The sequence below is a fragment of the Callithrix jacchus genome, chromosome 3 (genome assembly GCF_049354715.1).
Source record: "Callithrix jacchus isolate 240 chromosome 3, calJac240_pri, whole genome shotgun sequence".
Classification (NCBI taxonomy): Eukaryota; Metazoa; Chordata; class Mammalia; order Primates; family Cebidae; genus Callithrix; species Callithrix jacchus.
In genome coordinates this window covers 84,358,161-84,379,710 of record NC_133504.1, presented here as the reverse complement: position 1 = coordinate 84,379,710, position 21,550 = coordinate 84,358,161, and the positions used below count along the sequence as shown (strand labels likewise).

The following is a 21,550-nucleotide window of genomic DNA, read 5'->3' as shown; positions in this document are numbered from 1 at the left end:
AATGCAAATATAAATTGGAACATGTGAGGCAGGAGATTGTTTGAGGCCAGGACTCATCTGGGCAACACAGCAAGACCCTATTTCTACAAAAACAACAAACAAAAAACTAGCCAAGGCATGGTTGCACATGGAGGTTACCCTCCAGGGTATCTAGTCCTAGAGGCCAAGGCTGAAGGATTGCTTGAACCCAGGAGTCCAAGGCTGTTATGGGCCATGATTGTGCCACTGCATTCTAGCCTGGCCAAAGAATTGTGGCCCCTTCTCTAAAAAATAAAATAAAATAAAATTGCAACCTGGACACAGAAATTGGTAGATGTAACTTCTGGTAGCCTTGTACTGCTGAAAACAAAACATGTGATGAGCCCTCAACTAACTTTGCTGCCCATTTCACCTCTTAGAATGGTGAGGAACCAATCAGAACAGTTAATCAGAACTTTATTCTGTGCTAGTCACTTCTACATCTCCATCCTGGAATAGGTTGGAGGAAGGGTATGACCGAATCATCCCTGAATGTGAAGTAGCCACAGGAAAGAGGGCGGGGCTGAGTCAGATCACTGTTTGTAGGAAAATTAGGTCTCAAAAATTCAAATGAAAGACATGTCTAATTGCATCACGAGGATGTTGAAAGACAGGCAGGTGCCAGAGAAATGGGAAATTCTTTAAAAAATGAAATTTTGCAACTAAGCTTCAAACATTTTTACGAAGTGAGAGGAAACCAGAAGGCATTTGCAGCAGCTGTTATTGGTTGCCTACGTTTGTACCAGGTACCTTTGTTACCAGGTAACATGAAACAAATGGGCCAGGCCAACAAGTCAGTCAGCAGATCCTTTTTGGTGCTTGCTATGTACCAGGTGCTGATCTAGACCCTGGAGAGACTGTCATAAATAAGCTAGACAAGGGTTCGTTTCTTCAAGAGCCAATGTTCCTGGGGTGGTGTAAAACAACAAGGGCGTAGGGACTGTGACAAAGTAGATAGGCATGCAGATTTTTGTATCTTTATTTTTAAATTTTTAAACTTTTAATTATTATGGATACATAATAGGTGTATATATTTATGGAGTATATGTGATGTTTTGATACAGGCATACAATGTATAATAATCACATCAGAGTAACCCAGGTATTCATTACCTCAAGCATTCATCATTTCTTTGTGCTAGAAACATTCCAACATTTCTCTCTTTATTTTTAAATATTCCATAAATTATTGTTGATTATAGTAACCCTATTGTGTTATCAAAACTAGATCTTATTCATTCTCTCTAAATATATTTTTGTACCCATTAACCGTCTCCACATTCCACCCCCACCCCCACACACACTACCTTCCTAGCCTCTGGTAATGATCATTCTACTCTCCATTTAATTGTTTTAATTTTTACCTCCCACATATGAATGAGAACTTGTGAAATTTGTGTTTCTGTGCCTGGCTCATTTCACTTAACATAATGTTCTCCAGTTCCATCCATGTTCTGGCAAATGACAGGGTTTCATTCTTCTTATGCTGGAATACTACTCCGTTGTGTGTGTATATACTACATTTTCTTTATCCATTCATCCACTGATGAATACTTAGGTTGATTCCAAATCTTGGCTATTGTGAACAGTGCTGTGATAAACAGGCGAGTGCAGATATCTCTCTTCAATATACTGATTTCAGTAAATTTAGGTGCAGTGCTCCATGCCTATAACCCCAGAGCTTTGGGAGGCTGAGGCAGGGGGATTGCTTGAGCCCAGGAGTTTGAGACCAGCCTGGGCAACATGGCAAGACACCGTCTCTACAAAAAAACAAAACAAATAGCTGGGCATAGTGGCACATGCCTGTAGTCCCAGCTACTCAGGGAGGCTGAGGTGGGAGGATTACTTGGGTCTAGTGAGGCTGAGGCTGCAGTGAGCTGTGATGATGCCACTGTACTCCAGCCTACGTGACAGAGTGAGATCTTGTTTCAAAAACGAAAAAGAGAAAAATATGTATACTGATTTTCTTTCTTCTGGATATATACTTAGCAGTGAGGTTGCCGGGTCTTATGGCAGTTCTGTTTTTAGTTTTTTGAGGAATCCTCTTTTTTTTGTTTAAGAGTATGCTGGGAAAACAAAATGAGTCTTCAGGGGAATAAGCCGGCTTTTCCAACTGTTTCCAACTCTCTTCTGTGGGATAAAGCTGGTGTTTATTAGCACGGCTTCCAAGGCTCTCTCTGATGGAGCTCTCTTTTAACTACCTCTGTATCCTTATTCCCGCTGCTCTATAATCTTCCTTAAGTGGTGTAGAACTGCTTCTAGTCTCAACACACACTGTGCTGTGCTGCAACTCTGTTCCTGTCATTCTTCTTAGGGGCCTGCCTGTCTCCTATAATGGTTGCTATTAAAATACCTGAAACTCATTAAGTGTCAGTTGAATTGAACTGAATGAGACTTCATATTGTCCTTAAGGAACTAACAATCTGCTTGAGGAGACAAGCATGTATGGAGATACCTTCTCAGAAGTGCATTTAAGTCTCGTAATGAGTTCACAGTTTCAGGTTGTAAGGAAGGATATGTCAGAACAATAAAAATGGTCAGAACAGTTACTATTCTTTGAGGAGAGTAGGAGAATTGGCAAAGGTTCTTGGTGATGGTGAATTTTATCCATGTTTTTAGAAAGGGGGTAAAATTTGGATTTTTAAATTTTTTTTATTGCATTTTGGGTTTTGGGGTACATGTGAAGATTATGCAAGATAGTTGCATAGGTACACACGTGGCAGTGTGATTTGCTGCCTTCCTCCCCTTCACCTATATCCAGCATTTCTCCCCATGCTATCTCTCCCCAACTCCCCACCCCCTGCTGTACAATTCGGTTTCACATTGGTCCTCAGCAACGTTTAGACTGAATTTTAAAATAGGTGGTTTGTGAGTACTTAGATTAGGGAGAAATAATTGGTAGGAATAAGTTTGGGTGTACAAAGAGCAAATGAGATCAAAGAAACCTTGGTCTTTTCTTTCATAGGTCTCCTAGTTAATAAAGAAATGCTGAAGATCTACTATTTCAACCTGGCCTTGAGCAATCCCCCAGAAAGCAGCGTTTGGTTGCTTTGCTATAGGACTTGGCCCTTTGCTCTTTGTCAGACTGTGGGTGACACCAAAAGAAGACATGTTTATTAAATTTGCAGATGACTAAGTTTTAATGCTTTGAAAAATAGAATTGGGATTTATAATTAGGCTGAAATGATAACGCAACATTGAAAAGATGAAATTTTATCAGGATGCATATAACCATATATATACAAATAATTCAGCATTCATATGCTTATGTTCAAGAAAATGAAGGTCTATTTTAAGTACAGTCAGTGAGAAAGTTCTAGTGATTTTAGTTGACTGCAAGCTCAATGTGAGCCAATAGTGAGGAGTACTGCCAAGACATGGGGATACAAATCTACACTGCATTAATAACAGCTGAGCGTCCAGGGTAAGGGAAATAATCATCCCACTTCTTTGTGATTCTCAGACCACACACATTTGGATTCTTGAGTCCTTAGATCTGGGTTCCCTCTTTCAAGAGGAAATATTGACAAAGTGGAGCATATCTGGAAGTGGGTGAGCAGGATGATGAAAAGAGCAAAAATCATGTCAAATAGGAAATGGCTGAATAAAGTGGCAGCATAATAACTCTCTCCCATTATGTGAAAGAAGGAGTAATCAAACATTATGTCACTCCAGAGAGCAGAACTAAAACCAGTGTGGTTGGAGAATTTAAAGAAAGCAAATTATGATTTGCTTTCTTTAAATACAAAGAAGAATACAAAGAAGAAATACAAACTTCAGCTCTTAAAATTTAAGTGGGATTAAATATTAGTTGTCAGTATTCTAGAGATGATAATTCTTCCCCAATCAACTTTCATCAAAACTCAACGGAAAACCAAAAGACAAAAAGACCTGTGGTATTTTTGGGGGGTTGAAGGCAAATTCCAAAAATCACCTAGAAAAATAAATAGACAATAATGACCTGAAAATTAGAAAGAGAAAGTTGGTTCATTACTACATAGGCTATAATGATTAAATGAAAATGACACTGGTACAGACAAATCAATGGAATAGTTATCTCAGTGATAGACTCTGGTATATCAATAACTTAATAGAAAACAAAAGAGGCTGGGCACTGTGGCTCACGCCTGTAATCCCAGCTCTTTGGGAGGCAGAGGCGGGAGGATAGCTTAAGCCCAGGAGTTCGAGACCTGCCTAGACAATATAGCGAGACCCCGTTCTCCACAAAAAGAAAAAAAAACAAAAAGAAAAGAAAACAAAAGAAGAATAACAACTGGGAAATACAGAGAGACTCTTCATTTATTTACAGATAGAGTGTCACTCTGTTGTCCAGGCACTGCAACCTCCGTCCCCCAGATTCAAGTGATTTGCCTGCATCACCCTCCTGAGTAGCTGGGATGACAGATGTGTGCCACCATGCCTGGCTAATTTTTGTATTTTTAGTAGAGATGCCGTTTTGCCACTTTGGCCAGGCTGGTCTTGAACTCTTGAACTCACCTGATCCACTCACCTGAGCCTCCCAAAGTGCTGTGATTACAGGTGTGAATCACTGTGCCCGCCCAGAGAAACTAGTAAATTTTCTAGGACAATTCATTTGGTAGTTGGAGAAAGACAAAACACTCCCAAAAAAGCTTCCTAGTAATTTAAATGAAATGTTAAATGGTTAGAAATAAATAAATAAATAAAACCAGGCTGGGCAAGGTGGCTCATGCCTGTAATCCCAGCACTTTGGGAGGTCTATACAGTTTTATTAAAGGATGTTAGAGGCCATGATGAAGAATTAAATAAGATGAAAAATGACTGGAGAGTGTTTTTGTTTGTTTGTTTGAGACAAGGCATTGCTCTGTTACCCGGGCTGGAGTGCAATGGCACAATTATGGCTCATTGCAGCCTCCACCTCCCTGGGCTCAGGTGGTCCTCCCACCTCAGCCTCCTGAGTAGCTGAGACTACAGGCATGCGCCACCACTCCAGGCTAATTTTTAAATTTTTCGTAGAGATGGGATTCACCATGTTGCCCAGGCTGAGAGAGTTTTAAGTGAGAGAGGAAACACTCTGCTTGTGGTATGGAGGATAAGTAGAAGCTGTAGCTATAGAAATAGAAGCTGTACCTGGAAAAGTAGAAGCTGTCTGGGAGACAAAAGATGATAGTAGCCTGTGCTGGAGTTTAGAGGTAGTGACAGTCTTTTGAATATTAAACTTTTGTTAGCTCTATGGATTTTGGAAGGAACAATTTGTCAGTGAGGCCATATCTCCCACTTTACTTAGCTCCTATGGTAAGAAATAGTGGCAAAAATCACTGTATGGGGGTGCTAGTAGGTACCTGAACAGTGCTATTTTTAAATTGCCAGTTAATTTTAGCTAGAGAGGTCGGCAAAATTCCAGAAACTCCATACAAAAAAACAACCACTTTTTTTTTTTTTTTTTGCGATGGAGTCTCACTCTGTCACCCAGGCTGGAGTGTGGCAAGATCTTGGCTCACTGCAACCTCCACCTCCTAGGTTCAAGTGATTCTCTTGCCTCAGCCTTCTGACTAGCTGGGATTACAGGCACCTGCCATGCCTGGCTACTTTTTGTGTTTTTAGTAGAGATGGTTTTTTGTGTGTGTGTGTGTGAGACGGAGTTTCGCTCTTGCTACCCAGGCTGGAGTGCAATGGCGTGATCTTGGCTCAATGCAACCTCCGCCTCCTGGGTTCAGGCAATTCTCCTGCCTCAGACTCCTGAGTAGCTGGGATTACAGACATATGCCACCATGCCCAGCTAATTTTTTGTATTTTTTTAGTAGAGACGGGGTTTCGCCATGTTGACCAGGATGCTCTCAATCTCTTGACCTCGTGATCCACCTGCCTCGGCCTCCCAAAGTGCTGAGATTACAGCCTTGAGCCACCGCGCCTGGCCAGAGATGGGGTTTTACTATGTTGGCCAGGCTGGACTTGAACTCCTGACTTCAGGTGATCCACCTGCCTTGGCCTCCCAAAGTGCTGGGATTGCAGGTGTGAGCCATCGTGGCTGGGTAAGACACTTCTTCAGTAAAAAAAATATATATATAATTTTAGTTTTCCTTAGTTTAGTAATTAGCTGTTTTCAATAAAATAATCACAAAATAATGCAAACCCTTGGTTTTCATTAATTTTTTTGTTCCTTATGTTTAAAGTGAATTGTGCCATTTTCTTTATATGTGAATTAAGGCTATATCATTACTTGATATTATAATCAATATAATAGTATTCACATATTTTTGTTATAGATAACTTCAGTCTAATAGTTATATAATAAATAATATAATACATTTTTCATTTACTATATAATATTTAACTCATCTATTGCTTTGTGCCAAGTGTGTAATAGTTTCCCCTGAGGTGACCAGGATTCTTGTGACGGTAGAATTCAATAGAGATTCCACAGGCACTTGATTGCCGTTTGTTCTCATTGGAAATAGGCTATATAAAGAGTAAAACTGATCAAATCTCCTACTATTGTTATTACTGAAACAGAACATCTCTGATACCGGATGCATTGGTTTTTCACATCAAGAAATTCCCGAGTTTTCTGCAGATACCAACTGAGTGTCCTACGATTTAATTCAGTCTGACACTGACTACCCAGAGTTAATGCAGACACCACAGGTTAAGGGCTCAGTCCCACAAGACTGCCCCCAAGTTCAAATAAAAGTCACAGGTAGTGGGTACTCAGGTTACCTGCACTTTTGTCCAACTTGGCTACAAATTGCGGGTTCCCATGACTCCCTCCTTAGGTTTGGTAATTTGTTATAACAGCTCACAGCACACAGGGAAACACTTTACTCATTATTTCCAGTTTGTTGTAAAGAATATTATAAAGTACACAAATGAACAGCCAGATGCAAAGGCATGTAAGGTGAGGTCTGCAAGTGTCCAGAGTGCAGGAGCTTCTGTCCTGTGGTGTCAGATGTGAGCCACCATCCCAACATGTGGATACATTCACCAGCTGGAAGCTCTCTGAATCCTATTGTTAATGGTTTGATTTCTGGAGGTGCTGTTACATAGGTATGGTTGATTTAATCATTGGCCATTGGAGATTGACTCAATCCTCAGTCCTGCTCCTCTCGATGGAGGTGTGGTGGATCTGAAAGTTTAGATCCTCTAATTACATGGTTGGTTTCTCTGGCAAAGAGCTCCCATTCTGAAGCTACCTAGGCAGGCTCCTGCCCTCACCAAGAGTCACCTCATTAGCATAAACTCAGGTTTGGTTGAAAGGGCCTTATGAATAGCAAATTATGTTCATCTCACCTCATTATCTAGGAAATGGCTAGGGTTTTATAAGCTCTGCGCCAGAAACCAGGGATGAAAATCAATGTATGTATTTGTTTATATATCATAATTCACAGTTAATTATTTTACACTCACTATTTAATTGAACACCTATTATGTTCAAGTCACTGAAAATGCTACCAAAGTGCATATTAAATTGGTTTGTAATCTAGTTAGGGATATGCTGTTTCCACACAAATATCTGAAATATAGTTGATAGATCAAATACATGGAAAGTAATGCAGTTAAAGTAGACAAAGAAAATGAATTCTTGCCGGGCATGGTGGCTCACGCCTATAATCCCAGCACTTTGGGAGGCCAAAGTGAGCAGATCACTTGAGGTTAAGAGTTTGAGATCAGCCTGGCCAACATGGTGAAACCCTGTCTCTATTAAAAATACAAAAATTAGCCAGGCGTGGTGACACATGCCTGTAATCTCAGCTACTTGGGAGGTTGAGGCAGGAGAATTGCTTGAATCCTGGAGATAGAGGTTGCAGTGAGCCAAGATCATGCCACTGCAGTCCAGCCTGGGGGACAGAGCAAGACTGCTTCTCAAAAAAAAAAAAAAAAAAAAAAAAAAGTGAATTCTCCTCTCTGCTAGGGGAGCATTACATTTTTTGTAATTTTAGAATTTCATTTCTGGTCACAGCTGTCTAAGTGGGCTATAATTTTGCTTCATAAAGTCTTAATGATTTTGTTTATTCTTACCTTAAAGGTTTCATGTGTTAACATTTATCCTAATGGAATTAACATAAAACATGGTTTTGTTGCCAGCCTTTAGATTCAGTATTAGACACAGAACATTTTGTAAGGATCCTTGATAAGGCTCTTGCTTTCTTGTCTTATCACAGTAGTAGAATTAGAAACTCTGTGACAAATATCCAACCCCTCCACCATTTTGATAATCTCTTTTTGGACTAGTTACATGGTAGGTGATGGATAAATGATTACTGAATAAATGAATGTAAGCCTGAATGGATAGTTCTCACTTCCTATCTGCTTATCTGTCTAGATCTGTAAGTCTATTTCTGTTGGACTGTATGTGAATTTTCTTAAAATAGAATTATTGTATATTGCACTGAGTCTAATGGTTACCTCCCTGAGATTGTCCATGAACTAAACTCAGTAGTGACTAGCTTAAAACACACACACACACACACACACACACACACACCACCTACCAATATTTTATGACTTAAACATATATGTATGTGTGTATATATATGTGTATATATATAAACTCATATAAAAGCTGATCTACTGAAAGGTGGTGGGCTATGGTGGTGGTAGTGATTTATAGATGAAATCACTCCCACAACATTGGCATCTTGGCAGTAGCTCATTCCTCAGCTTCCCTGAACTAGGCAGGGAACTCCAGTTACTTCCCATATATCTGATACATTTAGGCTGCAACAAATTCAAGTGCTTTTCTTGCTTATTTTTTTCCTTCTTTTAGAACAGAAGAAACCACAAAAAAAAATATTTTGTGAGAAAACAACAGTTCCTTACTCTGTACCACCTGCTTAAATGCAAACCAAAGGCACCCAAATGATGCAACCCATGAGTGTGGAAGAGGCTGGCGGATGGGTTGTCACGTCTGGCTGATCTGATGTCAGAGCAGATCATGTGGTGCTCTGTGGGCAGCTGGGACTGGCCCGCCGAAAGCACATGGATTACAGTCTGAGGCTGTAATGGGAAAGTCGGTTCCTGGGCTGCTGTCTCATAGACATCAGCTTGCAGGGAAGCTGGGGGCTCTCCGACTTGCCCTGCTTCAGGGCCCCTCCTGCTGCGTGACTCACAGGCACATTGCAGAGAGAAGCTGCCGCTCCCAGTAAGTGCTTAAAGAAGGCTTTTATTCAGAGCATTTTGGAAGCGGGGAGGAAGTGTTTTTGTTGATAGGGGGTGCTGGAAGCCTTTGTAAAACCCCCTCCTTGGATCTGGGCTGGGCAGCGGCGCTTTCTATGCCATCCTGGAGTTCAAAGGCAGCACTGATGTGTAAATATTCCCAAGCCGTGATTTTGGTTTGTTCTCCATGTGATGTATTTTTCTGCTTTGCATTTTTCTATTTCTGTAATCATAGGGTAGATTTTTAAGATCTGGTTAAAGTGAATTGATTTTAGATTTCCAGCCCCAGAGTGGACTTGGTTTTCTCTGTATGATAAGCAGAGAGAGGGGCAAGAGGGTGGTGGCTCTTTTGGTCAGAATCATTGCTTGTGTTAAGACACTGGCTGTGTCTGAGCTGGAGAAAGTGGGTGCCACCCCTTCTCTGCATTGGGTGAGTAGGTGGTGTGAGAGAAAGCGGGGGTGAACCAGCAGTGAAGAGATTTGACTAGTTTTTGGTAAACAGCAGAGCTGTTAGTCTATTGCCTTTTTTTATGGTCAAAATTTATATTAGAGAGTGTCAGCTGGCAGAACAGGTGCTGGCAGTGGAAGAACGATGGAGTTCTTTCTCCCTTTCCCAGCTAGTCAATTGTCTTTCCTGCATCAAGAGCCCAATTAAGGAGTGGAGAGAAATGTGATAGATACAGATTCCTGAGTACTGTGTTTTGTTTTTGTTTGGTTGGTTTTTATTTTTTTATTCTTAACAAGCACCACATTCCCACAGTCATGAATCAGGAATGATTCTCAGCTCGACAGTGTCTTAGGTGTGGCCTTTTTGGAGAGCAAGGGAATAAATTCAATAACATCTTTTTGTTCCTTCTGGGCATATAACATTAAGTTTGTTTTAGAAACTGAAAATAAATGTGTGTGGTTGGAAGGAAAAATAAAGGGGAATTTATAAGAATGTATTGTTTATTTGCCCTGACATTTTTCTGTGAACACTTGATAGAGTTCTAGGTCAAGGTGTATGGTGTCCCTTTGGGGGATAATAGGCAAATAATTAGGCTATGTCTTTAGGCATTGGAAAATCTTTATTTTTTTTAAGGAATAGACCCTAGTCTTTTCTGTGAATTTCTGCACAAACCATACACTTTGGGGCCAAAGACTGATTCCAGAAATACTTAAGCATTGAAGAAACTTTTGGGTGAGAAAGATGATGGCATGAATGCAAAGAAAATATGCTTAGATGAGGTTTGTCCTATTTTTTTAGCCGTTTGCAGTAGATGGTTTAAGTCAGAGAACACCAAACAACAGAAGAGAGCATGCCCCACCCATAATGTTGTGAACACAGATGATTCCCCTCCCATTCTCTTCCACTGAACTGCATAAACTCTAGCGCAGAGACAGTTCTAATTCATCTTTTGAGCCCTGTATGTTACAGGTACAAGCCATATAAAATGAAGACGCAGAAAAATGGAAGATCCTCCAACCCCACCCTGCTTTCTCCTCCTTCCATATTGTTAAATGAAGCTGGATTTATCCTGGAAAGGGTCTCCGTCACTGCTCGTAATTTTGTTAGCCATTTCATGTAGGTTGAGCCCAGTGAGAGGAATTCAGAGATTCTCTTCTTGACCCAGCCCTCCCTCTCTGCCTAGACCACACCCCCTTTTTTGGCCACATGCCGAAAATTCTCTCTGAACGGCAGTGTGCTAAAATGATGCCCATTCTTGGGCACATGGATTCCTCGGTTACAAAACTGAAGCACCCTCATTTCTCTGCAGACACATATCTGTGAAGATACCCATTTGTGGGGGTTTTTAGAATTCCTTTTCTTTAAAAACGAACACAGTAATATGAAAAGAAATGGAAGAAAGTGATCCATTTTTCTATCTCACACAAGTCTATTTAATGCCCTGTATTCTCTTTCTGTCTTAATCATAACATTAGGCTGACTATGTTTAATGAAGAGAGGCTATCCACAATTCTCCAGATTTCTGCTTTTCAGGGAAATACCTATAGTTACAGACTTAGAGCAGGATCAGACCCTATTAGCACTGATAGTTCAAGCTGTATTTCACAGAGAGGAAAGCTGGCTAGAGTTATACATCTGATGAGTGACAGAGTTGGGACCAGAACCCAAATCACCTGACTCCCAGCCCAGTGCTCCTTCTGCAATCATGCAACCTAGGGAGAGAATATTTTCTTTAAAAATTAGGTGTTTTAAAAAAATTTCTGGTTCTTTTTTATTTTATTTATAATACTGTAGAATTATTAGCATAGTAAAATGACTGTAATTTCACTTTCTTTGCCTCTTTGCTGAAGAAGGTCTTGTAATAGATTGGAAAGTCTTTTTTTTTTTAATTAGAGGTAAGTTCTTGCTATGTTGTCTAAGCTGGACTCAACTCCTGGGCCAAGTAATCCTCCTGCCTTAGCCTTCCAAGTAGCTAGGATAACAGGCATGAGCCACTGTGCCCAGCTTTGCCTTTGTTTTTCTGTTTGTTTTTTTAGTTAGAGTCTCTCTTTGTTGTCCAGGTTGGAGTGCAGGGGCATGATCATAGCTCATGTAACCTTAAACTGGGGCTTAAACAATCCTTCAGCCTTGGACTTCTGAGTGGCTGGGGCTATAGGCGCATGCTGCTGTACGGGGATAATTAAAAAAATTTTTCGTAGAGATGAAGTCTTGCTATGTAGTCAGGGACAGTCTGAAACTCCTGGGCTCAAGTGATCCTACTGTGTTAGATTCCCCAGTAGCTGAGATTACAGGCATGCACCGTCATGTCTAGTTCAGATTGGAAAATCTTTACAAAGAAAATTAAGTTCTGTTTTCTTAGGAAAGTAGCATGTTTATATTCTTTGTGGGTCATGTGATGAGATTTCAAATACCTGATCGTTACAGTTTTCTAATCTTCGCTTTCTGAGAATGTAGACCACCCTACCTGGTGTTTTTTTTTTGAGACTGGGTCTCATTCTATCACCCAGGCTGGAGTGCAGTGGTGTGATGACAGCTCATGTAAATTGAACTCTTGAACTCAAGTGATCCCCTTACCTCAGACTCTCAAGTAGCTGGGCTTATAGGGAGCACCACTATGCTGTCTTCTACACTAATTAATAAGGGGGATTGTTGTTCAGTTATGACAAATCACATACCATGAGAACATTTAGAAGCTTCATTCTATTTGGGTGGTTTTCGGAGTCATATAATTTTTTTTTTTTCTTTGAGACAGGGTCTGTTTGTCACCCAGGCTGGAGTGCATTGGTGTGATCTTGGCTCAATGCCACCTTCACCTCCTGGGCTCAAGCCATCCTCCTACCTCAGCCCTCCAAGTACCTAGGACTACAGGTGCAGACCACCACACCCAGCTAACTTTTATATTTGTTGTAGACACAGGGTTTCACCATGTTACACAGGCTGGTCTTGAACTCCTGAGCTCAAATGATCCACCCATCTCAGCCTCCCAAAGTGCTGGGATTACAGACATGAGCCACTGTGCCTGACTAATGTTCTTTCTTTATACAGGCCTATTTATGGTGACATATTTAAAAACCATTTAAGGCCAGGTGCCATGGCTCATGCCTATAATCCCAGCACTTTGGGAGACTGAGGCGGGCAGATCACATGAGGTTGGGAGTTCAAGACCAGCCTGACCAACATGGAGAAACCCTGTCTCTACTAAAAAATGTAAAATTAGCTGGGTGTGTGGTGCATGCCTGTAATCCCAGCTACTTGTGAGGCTGAGGCAGGAGAATCATTTGAATGTGGGAGGCGGAGGCTGCAGTGAGCCAAGATCCCACCATTGCACTCCAACCTGGGCAACAAGAGTGAAACTCTGTCTCAAAAAAAACCCCAAAAAACCAACAAAACAAAACAAAAAACAAAACCATTTAAGGCTGGTTGTGGTAGGTAGCTCATGACTGTAAATCCCAGCACTTTGGGACACTGAGGCGAACAAGTCACTTGAGGTCAGGAGTTTAAGACCAGCCTGGCCAACATGACAAAACCCTGTCTCTAATAAAATTGCAAAAATTAGCTGGTCATGGTGGCATGCGCTTGTGGTCCCAGCTACTTGGAGGGCTTTGGTAGGAGGATAGCTTGAACCAGGGAAGCAGAGGTTGGAGTGAGCTGAGAATGCACCCTGCACTCTGGCCTGGGTGACAGAGTGTGACCCTGTTTCAAAGAAACTCCCCCCAAAAAACCAAACCAAACCAAACAAAAAACATTTAAAAGATGTTTAATTCAAAATAGAATTTCAGATTAATTTTTTCTCTCTTGAGATCAATGCTAGACCCACAAGAGATTTTCAAAAAATACTTGTTCATTGAATGATAGAACAAATATATAGAACATTGCAATTCTTGCTTATGAGAATAATGAGATTTAAAAGGTAATTCAACATTATGCTTTTCCATAATGTTATTAGAATGCCCATCTGTTAATTATTCAATCTTATTTTGGTAAGGATAAGACTCCCATGTATTTGCTTAACATAATGCAGATATAAATAAATGTCATAGATAATTCATCCATATTGATGCCATTTGTATAAGCAATAAGCACAAAATTAAATTGGGTGTTGCTTAATTATAATATTTGGAAATCTCAAAGTGAATAAAGAGAGCCTCTGATTATATCCTGGATATGCAGTAATCAGTTTCTACTGGTTGAGTGAGGGTATCTTTTCATGGTAGACATTAAACTCCAGTGACATGTTGGGAGAAATTAGTTCTGGTAGCTTTGAGTGGTTTCAAAAAGAATAATTGGAACACTGTTCTAAACAGCCCGCACTTTCTAGCTCAGAAACAAATGACTGCATGTGTGACATTTCTAAATGGTGACATCTTCAAGGAACCCTCTAAATGGTTACTTATTTTAAGCTTCAGGTTATGGAGGAAAGAAAAAATTGGGCAGGGGATATTAGTTGTTAATGGTCCTAATATGAACAGACAGAAACTCCAAATAAAGATATCATTTATTTAAAAAAGATGTAACTAAGAGGAAATAAAAAAAAAATGCAAAGTTCAGTACAGTGAATAGCTGCTGTACTCATTGTAAATTTCACTCTTTGAGGTCTTGGTGCCTTTAACCAATTCCATTAAGGCAGAAAGCACAAGCAAACATCTCTTGTTGTAAACAAAGCAACAAATTTCAGTTAATGCTAATGCGTTCACAGCCAGAGCCAAAAGTTTTTCAGGGTTATTATGACACACTGGGCTCTCAGCCCATCCATCTAAATGTCCAAAGTAGACTAAAGTTATGGATCAGCCCATTGTATATACCATCCTACATGAGAGCCAGATGCTACTGTTTACTGTGCTAGTGACTTAGCCAGATTCAATGTGAAATCTGAGATTACTGTTTGGGGTCCATGGAAGTTATAGATGAATTTTTCTGATCATGGATTTAGGCTTCTATACTTCAGTCTGTTTTGATTAATGCCCATTTTTTTTAAGTACAATCTTTTAAACCTAATTTATACCCTAAACTTTATGTGGAGAGTTTCCTTGTAAAAATTGTGTATTGTCTTTGCACCTTGGATGTGTTGTAGGTTTTCAGCATCTCTATCTCTCTTTCTCTCTCATCTCCCTCTCTCTATGTGTATATATATGTATATAGATATATAGATTTATTCTCTCTCTCTAGAAAATCTCTAAACAAAAAATCAAAACATTATATATATATATATATATATATATATATATATATATATATAGAGAGAGAGAGAGAGAGAGAGAGAGAGAGAGAGAGAGAGAGAGAGATAGGGTCTTGTTCTGTTACCCAGGCTGGAGTGCAGTGGTGTGATCATAGCTCACTGTACTCTCGAACTCCTGGCCTCAAGTGATCCTCTTGCCCCAGCCTCCTGGGTAACTAAGATTACAAGACTATAGGAGAGTGACAGGACTACAACCATGACCAGTTGATTTTTTGTTTTATTTTTGTGGAGACAGGGTGTTGCTATGTTGCCCAGGCTGGTTTTGAACTCCTGGCTTCAAGCAATCCTTTAGCCTTAGCTTCCCAAAGTGCTGGGATTACAGGTGTGAGCCATTGTACTCTATCTTTAGCCCTTTTTTTTTTTCTTTTTGAGATGAAGTCTTGCTCTGTTGCCCAGGCTGGAGTGCAGTGGCATGGTCTCAGATCACTGCAACCTCTGCCTCCTGGGTTCAAGCCATTATCCTGCCTCAGCCTCCCAGGTAGCTGGGACTACAGGCATGCGCCACCACACCCGGCTAGTTTTTGTAGATTTAGTAGTGATGGGATTTCACCAGGCTGGCCAGGCTGGTCTCAAACTCCTGACCTCAAGTGATCAGCCCATCTTGGCCTGCCAAGGTGCTGGGATTATACGTGTGAGCCATTGCACCCCACCTTTAGCATGTTTTTATTCTTTGTTTTGAGCATGGAAAAGAAGCCATGGAATTCTATTGCACAGCAACCACACTAGAAAATGTAATTATAATGCAGATTTTAAGAGGATTTGGTAAAAAACTGTTTCTGTACATATTGATTTAGAAAAAGACTATCTACTTTCCTCAGTTGGAAAGAAAATTTCATCCTTTAAGACCCAGTATTATCGGATTTTGTTGACATAGTTAGATCCCTTATCCCTTAACCCTATTGATATGGTTTATGTCCTTTTCATCTGATTAAACTGGTTTTTGAGGAAGTATTACAAGTAATGATAATACTATCAACAAGACTACTAATACTACAATAGCAACTGTTGTAGGGGAGGAAAGATTTCTTTTCCTCATCCATTGCTAAGTTCATGGCTGAGTCACCAATAACTAAAGACAGATTAACAAGAGAAAAGCATAAACCAAATTTATTTAATTAATATGTTTATATAACCTACGAGCCTTCAGAAATGAAGACCCAAAGAAACAGGTAAATTTGTACATTTTTGTGCTTAGGTTTGATGAAGGGCAGACAGTGGTGGAAAAGTATGATTGGACAAAGGAGGTATGATCTGATGTTAATAAACTGGGGGGCTTAGCTAGACCTGTGTGTTCAAATTTGTCTCTGTCCCTGTGCCTGTGGAGTCAAGCACATTCCTTTCCTCCAGATATAGGGTGGGCACCTTTCCATGAGAGCCTTATGACTTATTTTACAGGAAGGTCACAAAATTGTTTTTGGCTTACTTCAGGGGAGGAGGGCAAGAAAAGATCAGCAAGTAACTTTTCTGCTTCGACTACTTCCTCAAATGCCAAAGTGCCATATTTTGGGGTAGCATGTTCTAACACCATCACTACCAAACACTGAGCGCTTTCCATCTTCAGGACCCTGTTCTAATACTTCATTTATTTATGGACATTTCATAGATGGTAAGAAGAACTTGCCCCAAATGTGTGACTTGTCATTTGAGAATCCAGTCAGTCCAGACTTTCTAAGTCCCTATCTCATCACCTGTTCTTACTGTTTTGACTATAAATTTCTATAATATTGTGTGGTCTGTTTTGCTTCAGACTTCAAAACCACTTGTGACTGTACTAAACACAGTGACAGTGGTCTCACTGCAACCTGAAAAGGCAGTTGTCTCTGGAAGGTCAGTAAGTAACACTGTCCGGCAGTAACTTTTGGAGAAACTTCATGTGCAGCTATTTGTCTTCCATTTGTGAAACCACATCTGACAAACCTGTTATTGGCACTCCAATTCAAATCAAATTGCCCAGCTGGGCCTGTCCTTTCACAACCAGCTGGGATTCCACAGGTAGTTAAAGTTAAGCAACTAGTAGTTCAGCAGCCTTCAGGAGGCAATGGAAAACAAGTGGGCTGAGCATGGTGGCTCACGGCTGCAATCTCAGCACTTTGGAGGCCCAGGTGGGCGGATTACCTGAGGTCAGGAATTCGAGACCAGCCTGGCTAACGTGGGGAAACCCCCATTTCTACTAAAAATAAAAATTAGCTGGGCGTGGTGGTACACGCCTGTAATTCTAGCTACTAGAGAGGCAGGAGAATCACATGAACCTGAGAGGTGGAGGTTGCAGTGAGCCAAGATTGTGACATTGCACACCAGCTTGGGCAACAAGAGCAAAACACCATCTCAAAAAAAAAAAAAAAAGAAAAAGAAAGAAAAACAAGTGACCACACTTTCACATTCCCCAGCACTGACCATTCAGAAATTTGAACAGAAGAGGGATGCCAGTGAACACCATAATACCTACCAGTCAATTTCTTTCAGCTTCCATTCTAAAGCAAATTATTCTGGAAATAAAATTCTGTCACTTCAAGCATCTCCTACTCAGGAAAAATAAAATAAAGACAATGGAACCACAAGCTTCAGAGATGAAGATGACATCAATGATGTGACTACTATGGCAGGGGTCAACCTTAATGAAGAAAATGCCTGAATCTTAGCAACAAGCTCTGAACTGGTTGGCACATGCATTCAGTCATATAAAGATGAACCACTTCTTTTTATTGGAGATCTACAAAAGAGGATTTTAGACATTGGTAAAAAGCATGACATCACAGAGCTTGACTCTGATGCTGTGAGCTTGATCTCCCATATAACACAGGAACAATTACGAGGCCTTCTAGAAAAACTGAGTGCAATTGCTCAACATCAAATGACTACTTACAAGGCAAGTGAAAATTACATCCTGTGTAGTGATACCAGGTCACAGCTCAAATTTCTTGAAAAGCTGGATCAATTGGAAAAGCAGAGAAAGGATTTAGAAGAAAGAAAAATGTTTCTTAAGGCAGCCAAGAGTTCTTCTAATAAAGAAGATCCAGAACAGCTGAAATTAAAGCATAAAGCCAAAGAGTTACAACTGGAACTTGCACGGATACAGCATAGAGATGCTAGTCTCACAGCTCTTGCCGCTATTGGACCAAGGAAGAAAAGACCACTAGAATCTGAAAGTGAGGGCTTAAAAGACAACCTTCTTGCTTCTGGGACATGCAGCCTGACAGCCACCAAACAGTTGCTTTGTCCAAGAACCATGAAAATCTGCCTCAGAGACTTGATATTTTGTATGGAACAGGAACAGGAGATGAAGTATTCTTGAGCTCTATACCTGACCCTTCTGAAGTGGCCACTCTACTCTCCTTTCAGATCCTTGCTATTTACCACCAAAGAAGACACAAAAAGCATTGTTGCACTGTCCTAAAATTTCAGTTTCTGGAAAATAGTCACTAATATGAAAGAGCAAATACATGGAAAAACATTTCATGCTTATGGATAGGAAAAATCAATATTGTTAAAATGGCCATACTGCCCAAATCAATTTACAGATTCAATACTATTCCTAAGTGTCAACAATATTTTTTATAGAACCAAAAAAAGCTATTCTAAAATTTACAAGGAATAAAAAAAGCCCAAATAAACAAAGCAATCCTAAGCAAAAAGAGCAAAGCTGGGGGCATCACATCTGTCCAGTGCTGAGAGTAGAGTGTTGAAGTCTTCAACTATTACTGGATTAGAGTCTATTTCTCCCTTTATATCCAGGTGCTCCAGTGTTGGGTACATATATATTTACAATTACATTGATTATATCCTTAGGCCTAGTGTAGTGGCTGACGCCTATAATGCCAGCACTTTGGGAGGTCAAAGCAGAAGGATTGCCTTGAGAACAGGAGTTTGAGACTAGACTGGGCCACACAGTATGACCCCATCTCTTAAAAAAAAAAAAATGAAAGAAAGAAAGAAAGACCAAAGGACATGGAGGCACACTTCTCAAAAGAAGACATAGATGTGGCCAACAGGCATATGAAAAAAATTCTCAAAACTCATCATTAGAGAAATACAAATCAAAACCACAATGAGATACCATCTCATAATAGTTAGAAAGGCTGTTATTAAAAAGTCAAAAAATAACAGATGCTGGTGAGGTTGCAGAGAAAAGGGAACACTTTTACACTGCTGGTGGGAATGTAAACTAGGTCAGCCACTATGGAAAACAGTTTGAAGATTTCTCAGAGAACTTAAAACAGAGCTCCCCTTTGATATAGCAATCTCAGTACTGATTATATAACCAAAGAAACATAAATTGTTCTACCATAAAGTCACATACACACGTATGTTCATTGCAGTACTATTCACAATAGCAAAGGCATGGAATCTACCTAACTGCCCATCAACAGTGGACTGGGTAAATAAAATGTGGTTTATACACAACATGGAATACTATGCAGTCATGAAAATAATGAGATAATGTTCTTTGCAGCGATGTGGATGGAGCTGGAGGCTTGTCCTAAGTGAATTAACACAGTAACAGGAAACCAAATACCAGATGTTCTAATTTATAGGTGGAAGCTTAACATGGAGTACAAATACACATGGATGCAAAGAAGGAAATAGTAGACACTGGGGCCTACTTAAAGGTGGAGTGTAAAAGGAGAGTGAAGATTGATACTTATTGATTACTATGCTTATTACCTGGGTGACAAAATAATCTACACACTGAACCCCTGTAACATGCAATTTTTTTTGGAGACAGTCTCATTCTGTCACCCAGGCTAGAGTACAGTGCTACAATCTCAGGTGGCTGCCTCCCAGGTTCAAGCAATTCTCCTGCCTCAGCCTCCCGAGTAGCTAGGACTACAGGCGTGAACCAACAATGCCAGGCTAATTCTTGTATTTTCAGTAGAGACAGGGTTTCGCCATGTTGACCAGACTTGTCTCGAACTCCTGGCTTTAAGTGATCTGCCTGCCTCAGCCTCCCAAAGTGCTGTGATTACAGGCATGAGCCGCAGCACCACAGTTTACTTATATACCAAACCTGCACATGTACTTCTGAACCTAAAATAAAAGTTGGAAGAAAAAAGTAGATTTTGCATCATTTTACAGTCACAAATTTATTTTATTTTTCCCAGGAAAGATTATTGTTTCTTCATGTTATATACTCTATGCTTACTAAAACTTTGTTGATATGGATAAAAGGAGAGTCATTCCAATTGTTATTCATGGAGTAGTACTGCAGAATTTTAAATACCTCATCCTGATATTGTATGATATTCAATTTCAGAATAAACTAAGTCCTGTAAGAACATTTGGCCCAGATGTTACTAAAAATAATTGTTGCTCTAAAATTTCACACAGAGAATAGCATTCCATGGTCTTCTGCTGTTATGCACTGTTGCTTCATTTTTCCATTTCGGATTGAAAAGAAGAAATTCAAAAAAAATATTTTATTTTTTGAGACGCAGTTTTTGCTCTTCTTACCCAGGCTGGAATGCAATGGCGCGATCTTGGCTCACTACAACCTCTGTCTTCTGGGTTCAAGCAGTTCTCCTGCCTCAGCCTCCCGAGTAGCTGGGACTACAGGCGTGCGCCACCATGCCCAGCTAATTTTTGTATTTTTAGTAGAGGCGGGGTTTCACCATATTGACCAGGATGGTCTTGATCTCTTGACCTCGTGATCCACCCATCTCGGCCTCCCAAAGTGCTGGGATTATAGGCGTGAGCCACTGCGCCCGGCCAGAAAAATTATTTTAAAAGGATATATATATATTCTTGCTTCACAACCTCCAATATTCTGCTTCAGTTAAATCTAAATTGTTGTAAAGGGACAACTGTATACTTGTGTTTAAGCACTCATCAGTTTAAGTTATTTAGAATTTAAGTTGAAAGAGACAAATTCACATAAAGACAGCTAGCAGGTAGCATACTGTATGTTAGGATGTGGAGCTAGGACAAGTAGGTTGGAAGGACAGAAAGTGATCTGTAGCAACTGGATGGGAAGACTAGCTTCGTTTGGACATGGGACAGTTTGAAAGGTGGTCTTACTTTCAGTTCAATCCACAAGAGAAACAGAAAGAGGCTTAACTGTTCTGATAGTGAAGCAAATTCCCCAGAAGTTGTACTGAAGAAAGCCTTAGAATAAAGAATTATGTGAAGTTTTAAAACAGAGTTAGCCAAACATGAGGTTGCGGGTAAGGGGAGAAAATAACAGGCTGAAATGCCAATCTTTAGACCACAGTAGCTCTAAAATCTAGAGCACTAGAATATTGGATTGGACAGACAGCTGGCTAGAGATGTCTGATTTTAGAGATGTCAGGGCAATTTTGCAGGATAAATCTGATAGGTCAAAATTATAGTGGTTTAGGCAGTGACTACTCTCATTTACACTTAATGATTAGTTTTGAAGATACGTGATGCACTCAGGTGGCTGTATATTTTTTCTTTTAATTTATGAATGATTATGTTTTAAAATACATAATAGAGTGTCCGAAATTCAAAAGGTACAAAGGATAAATAAGTCTTTTTTCATCCCTGGTGCTCCAGTTCTCCTCCTCAGAGACAACTGCTATTTTTAATTCCATGTGTGTCTTCCAAGAATATTCTATGACTATATGTACAAATATATAACTTTTAAAACAAAAATTGTAACATATTACATATACTATTCTGTGCCTTTTTTTATTTAACGTCTTGAAGATTATTTGCTGTCAGTACATACAAAGTTGCCTTATGCTTTAAAGAAATGTTTTA

General features: G+C 40.0%; 1 protein-coding gene and 1 pseudogene across 15 annotated transcripts in view; both read left to right on the top strand.

Moving 5' to 3' along the window:
• The first annotated feature begins 8,974 nt into the window (after positions 1 to 8,974).
• The window catches only part of ANK2 (ankyrin 2), a 589,059-nt gene continuing 576,483 nt past the window's right edge, over positions 8,975 to 21,550 (top strand). For all 15 annotated transcript variants that reach the window (XM_078366661.1, XM_078366656.1, XM_078366650.1 and 12 more), the window contains exon 1: positions 8,975 to 9,135. The gene's annotated coding sequence lies outside the window, so the exon portion shown is untranslated. The remainder of the gene's footprint in view (positions 9,136 to 21,550) is intronic.
• On the top strand, positions 17,106 to 18,348 carry LOC144581766 (transcription initiation factor TFIID subunit 4B pseudogene; annotated as a pseudogene).